Raw genomic sequence first — 6,747 nt, forward strand, 5'->3', positions numbered from 1 at the left:
ATGTTGTGCGCGCCTTGCGCATTTATGTGGACAGAGGAAAAAGTGTCAGGAAGACTGATACTTTGCTAGTTTTGTATGATGTACAGTTGTGTTTAAAATTATTCAACCCCCAATGCTGTAAAGGGGTTTAGGGACTATAGTGTACATTTGGAATTGTATTCAGAATGAAATCCTACAAGGACGTTTTAAAGAACCAAATGCAACTAAACTGACATCAATTGTTTATATAACACAGTAGTAAATGTGTATTTTGTGGTTTCTTCATTGCCACAATTATTCAACCCCTTAAAGACTACCACTCTGAAGAAGAGTGGTTAATTCTGGTGTTTTCAATCAGGTATTGAAAACACCTGTGGATGTCACCGAGCACCAATCAAGCATAATAAGCACCAATTAGGCAGCTTTAAAATGACTGTGATACTCAGCTCCTTCTAGACATTTACTGGTGTGGTTACAAACATGGTGAAGTCAAGAGAATGGTCCAGGAAGACAAGAGAAGAGGTGATTTGTCTTCACAGGAAGGGCAATGGCTATAAGAAGATTGCAAAGAAGTTAAACATACCAAGAGACACCATAGGAAGCATCATTCGCAAATTCAAGGCAAAGGGCACTATTGAAATGCTACCTGGTCGTGGAAGAAAGAAGATCCTGACTTCGACTGCTGTGCGCTACCTGAAGCGTAGAGTGGATAAAAGTCCCCGTGTGACTGCTGAGGAACTGGAAAAAGATTTGTCAGATGTAGGTATAGAAGTTTCAGCTCAGACAATAAGGCGCACACTGCGTAATGAAGGTCTCCATGCCAGAACCCCCAGGCGCACCCCCTTGCTGTCTCCCAAGAATAAGAAGAGTCGACTGCAGTATGCCAAAAGCCATGTGGGCAAACCACAAAAGTTGTGGGACAGTGTTCTGTGGACTGATGAAACAAAATTAGAACTGTTTGGGCCCATGGATCAAAGCTATGTTTGGAGAAGGAAGAACAAGGCATGTGACGAAAAGAACACCTTGCCTACTGTGAAGCATGGCGGAGGGTCAATTATGCTTTGGGGCTGTTTTGCTTCTGCAGGTACAGGGAAGCTTCAGCGTGTACAAGGTACCATGAATTCTCTTCAGTACCAGGAGATATTGGATGAAAATGTGATGCAGTCCGTCACACACCTGAGGCTTGGGAGACGTTGGACCTTTCAACAGGACAATGATCCCAAGCATACCTCCAAGTCCACTAGAGCATGGTTGCAGAGGAAAGGCTGGAACATTTTGGAGTGGCCATCGCAGTCACCAGACTTAAATCCGATTGAGAACCTCTGGTGGGACTTAAAGAAAGCAGTTGCAGTGCGCAAGCCTAAGAATTTGACTGAACTGGAGGCTTTTGCCCATGAAGAATGGGCGAAGATACCCGTAGATCGCTGCAAGACACTTGTGTCAAGCTATGCTTCACGTTTAAAAGCTGTTATAACTGTAAAAGGATGTTGTACTAAGTACTAAGATTGAATGTCACTTGGGGGTTGAATAAAAACTAATAATGATGTGAGCACAGAAAAGACATTTGTGGTTATTTCATTATAAACTTAAGTTTATATTTCTCTGACCTACAAGTGCCTCTTTCATGTAAATGTAATCAAGATGACTGAATGATCAAAATCAATGTCAAACTGGCCAAAACATTCAATTTCAGTGGGGGTTGAATAATTTTGAAGACAACTGTACATAATAATGGTTGGCCTGCTTCTAAGCAGACCGTTGCTAGGTGGTTGCGCTCTGTTATAGCGTTTGCATATACTAAAGTTGGTAGGCCTGTGCCAGCCAGGATTAATGCGCATACCACCAGATCAGTCGCCACCTCTTAGGCGGTTCGACATGGGGCAACAGCTGAGCAGGTTTGCAGGGCTGCCACTTGGTCATCTGTTCATACTTTTGCCAAATTCGATAGGTTCCATGAGTTCGCGTCGGAGGACGCATCATTCGGGTGAGCAGTGATGAGAACTGCAGACCTGAGCGTACCCACCCAAAGGACCGGCTCTGGAACGTCCCAATGTGAAGCTGTGTCACCAGGACGATTGAAAGAGAAAAAGGGATTTTTGTAAGAACTTACCGTTCGAATCCCTTTCTCTGATATGGTCCTGGTGACACAGCGATCCCTCCCTTACGCTCAGTAAGTATGCCAGTGTTCATGATGTTTCATGTTATAATTGGATGAAAAGTTAAATTTAAAATTGTGCATATAATATGTGCAGGCGTTGTACTGAGTTAATGTATTCCAGTGGCTTTAAAAGATTGAACTGAGGAGTCTGGGATGCAGTAGGGGAGGAGCCTACCCTCCAAAATCTTTAGGATAGGTGCCTGGCTCCTGCGGACCCTCCTACATCCCAATGTGAAGCTGTGTCACCAGGACCATATCAGAGAAAGGGATTCGAATGGTAAGTTCTTACAAAAATCCCTTTTTTACTATTCCGTAATTTTTGAAAGCCTCCAATCAGAGAAATTATTGTAAACCAGGATTGTTTAGTATTCATTCCTATTGCTGCTTTAAAGCAAAGTTCCTGATATTTGAAGCTTTGACAAACTGCAGGTTTGATATATCAGCATTTTCACCTTAACTTTATTAGCAAAATAGCTGAAATCCCTCTAGATCAATCACTGAACCGATTTCATAATATCCTTGGTGTATATCTGTATGAGAAGTATCAATATGATCAAGAGAGAAACTGGAAATTCGTTTGATTACATTTTCAGCTCACCGATTAAAATTCTTGAAATAATATCTATTAAATGTTGTGTACCTCTTGTGTTATTGTACATACCCTTAGGACCTGATGCGATTAGGCGTGATATTGCATAAGATATTGATGTAGCTTCAAACCCATTTAGTTATAAGCCATTCAACGCCCAGGGTTAAGCTGTAACTAACTCATGTTAACCCATAGAACAGACATTCCTAACCAAGGTCCTCAAGGAACACCAACCGTGCAGGTTTCAGTTATAAACGTCTTCGGCACAGATGGATAAATCAAAATAACTCCGGAACTAATAGTCACCTGTGCTGAAGCCTGTATATCGCTAAAACCTGCACTGTTGGCATGCCTTGAGGACCAAGGTTGGGAATGCCTGCCATAGAAACTTACAAAACAAGAAATGTGATGTGATCCTTGTAGCGCTCAAAATATATTAAAAAATAAAAAATTGTAAAAAATACTTACGTGCTTGTATGCTCCGTACGGCGCAGATGTGGAGTATGGGGCAAAAAAACACTCTATAAACCAATTTATAACATGTCATAACAAAAGCGTAATTTATCTCCTCCAATGTACAGATGGGTCAGGTTCCATCTTTGCAGGGGATGGCGCTGGCGTCGCCAGCCGCCATCCCCCGCCAGCGCCATGGCGATCGTGAGAAGGGGACGCGCGCGCACGAGAGGCGCGCGCGCCCCCTTCCGACGGCGCTTCCAAACGTTTCCCCGGGTCCCCGCCGGCTTGCCGGCGGTAACCCGGGGTCCCCGCCGCCTGCCCGCATCCCCCCTAACCCCGTCCGTCTCCCTGAGGCGGAGACGGACAGGGTTTCCGCCACGCTAGCGACGGAGACTGAGACGCGCGTGCGCGTGAGACGCACGCGCGTCTCAGTCTCCTCGCTGGCGAGGCTGCTGGCGGGTCGCCAGCGCGTACATTCTGGCGACCCGCCAGCAAGGATGTGCATAGGCACATACTGTACATGTAATTTACAATATATAGGCCGAACCAGCAGAAAACTTAAAGATAGGATGTCAGAACATGTGAGAAATATCAAAAAGGTGTCTCCGCTCACTTTAAAACCACTCACTGTCCTCTTTTCTGCGGTATTGAAATAGTAAAAAAAATAGTAAAAAATAACTGGAGGAAAAACAACCTGGAAGAGTTATTATCAACCAGGCGGATTGAACCTAGAGTTTGAACTGAAATGGTTCTTATAAATATTTAAAGGTATTTAAAGGGGAATTTTAGAAGTTCAAGCTAAAACTATTTCAATATGGGTCACTGTAATATCCATAGAGACATTTTTCGCCATATATATATTTTTCCATTATTCATTCAAATGTATATCCTTATAGCATAAATTATATCATGTAAATCCAGTCAAATATGTGTATTTCCTGCTATATGTATGTTTCTTTAGAAATACTGCTTATATAGTTGGTAATTTACAGCTCCCTGTAATGTAATAATATGCTTATACACAATTGTTAAGGCACTTCCTGGGTATTTGGAACGCATTTGCATTCCATTTAGCTACATCTGCTCACCAAGAACCTTTCTTGGTGAGCATGGTTCCCCTTACATCCTTGTTAGTGTTGTGCGCTGAAGCCGGAAGTGAATTTAATACATTATAATATACGGACAAGTTACTTCCGGTCCAGCTCCAACACTAAACAGCAGAGAAGTCCGCTCAATATAGATCCCACAGCGGGTTTAGCAGACGCACAAACAAGCATCTGCATTAAGGTATGGAACCAGCATTTTAATGCTGGAATCGGCATATAACGCCAGATTACCCATCGAACACACTTTCGGCGAAAGTGATGTGCGTTCCACCTGTGTGGAACGCACACCAGTTATTAAACTATTTTCAGCTGTTTTCAGACATATTTAATGTATATATATCGCTGGGATCACTAATCACCATATTTTCTACTGTACAAAGGTTATTTCATATGCATTAACTGCAATTATAAGCGAGATATGTATGTTATAGTGTGAAATGTGACCACTCCCCCAAAGGGTGGTCCTATACCACTCAGGTATAAATATGAGTTCCAGGCAAACAAACATTGCACCTTGATAAAGACAGACACTGTTGAAATGCATTAGTGTTTTATTGTGTTGGAAAAGGCTGTTTGAGTTATATTTGTTATCAAACAAGCCCTCCCTTTTATAATTACTTTTTTAAATAAACTTCACCAAGTTTTTAATTTCTGCCTGGACGTCTATTCTTCGAAAAGAAACCACTACATGAGGATCCACTACGAGGCTAATGTAAGCATACAAGTGAGCATCTGAAGATACCTTGATGTGTTTTGTACCATCTTTATGAATGTAAGCTTATTGTAAACATCATTCATTATTGCCTGCACAGGAGGTGAACCTTTAAAGAATAATATCACTATCATACAGAGGAAGACCTCATTTTGTCATTCTTGGGAAGATAGTCCTAATAAGAACTGTTGAGAAACATATTACACTATATATGTCCTTTTTTTTTTTAATGTATGAATTACCCATGAAAATCTGGGCCGTACGGAGCATACAAGCACGTAACTATTTTTTACTATTTTTTTCTTTTTTATATATATTTTGAGCACTACAAGGATCACATCACATTTCTTGTTTTGTATCATTTGTGTAGAGGGACAAACTATCCCTTATTGTTGCTTGTGATCTTTATTGCTGCTCTAGGCGCAGTTATTACAGTAGAGAATTTTTTCTTGTTCATCCTGCCATAGAAACTTGAATAAGTGTCCAGAGCTATATAACACAGTGGTTCTCAGGACCTCACACAGGTCACGTTTTCCAGGGCACCCGACAGGTGCACTGAAACATTTTAAAAGATCCACAGGTGGAGCTATTTATTTTACTTGATTCTGTGAGGAGACCTGCAAAACATTTGCATCAGCCGTAATTAGTGTAGAAAGTCCTACTTGCTGTGGATTTCAGTTCAGTATATGTATGTGTGTGTGTGTGTATATATATATATATATATATATATATATATCAGGGCGTTTCTTACCGGCACTCCTCGGTCTTAGCTTAGTCAATCAAAAAGAATTATCAAACGGACACAACTGGCCTCATGCAACGTTTCGGGATCCTTTAATCACATCCCGTCATCAGGCAGTGTACATACAAATTTACACACAATCACTGACCTTTTTATCCTGAAGTGAACCTCCGTTTTCCCGCGCACGTGAAAACGGAGGTTCACTTCAGGATAAAAAGGTCAGTGATTGTGTGTAAATTTGTATGTACACTGCCTGATGACGGGATGTGATTAAAGGATCCCGAAACGTTGCATGAAGCCAGTTGTGTCCGTTTGATAATTCTTTTTGATTGACTAAGCTAAGACCGAGGAGTGCCGGTAAGAAACGCCCTGCTGTATACTTTGGATACAAGGCACCCCGGCAATTGCATCTCTGAAAGGAGAGTGCCGGCTACTCGTCTGCTATATATATATATATATATATATATATATATATATATATATATATATATATATATATATATATATATATATATATATATATATATATATATATATTAGAGAGAGCTTGTGTCTGGCACTCGTAGTTATTAAATGCTCAACTTGCTCTGGTGCCCACCTTCCTTTAGGAAAAAAAAAAAAGAAATATATATATATAGTTGTTGCTGGCTGGCACTCAGAGACTTTCATCCAATAAGACACTATACAAGTGTGTGTGTGTGTGTGTGTGTGTGTATATATATATATATATATATATATATATATATATATATATTGCTTTGAATTTTTTTTTTTTTCTGTACAAAAAAAACAAATGTTCTCAAAACATTTTCCCATAAGGAAGCAAAGCAGTTAGGTACTGTTACACACATCTTGCAATCCCATCTAATTCATTGGCTTTAGACAATATTAAACTCAAAGAATCAGTGGTAAGGAGATTACCTACATCCCCATAATGCACCAGATGAAGGGGGATGCATGTAAACTCTCACCTCCCACACTAGGATAGAAGAACATAGAGAGGAC

This window comes from Crinia signifera, chromosome 2 (genome assembly GCF_055691185.1).
Source record: "Crinia signifera chromosome 2, ASM5569118v1, whole genome shotgun sequence".
NCBI classification, from domain to species: domain Eukaryota; kingdom Metazoa; phylum Chordata; class Amphibia; order Anura; family Myobatrachidae; genus Crinia; species Crinia signifera.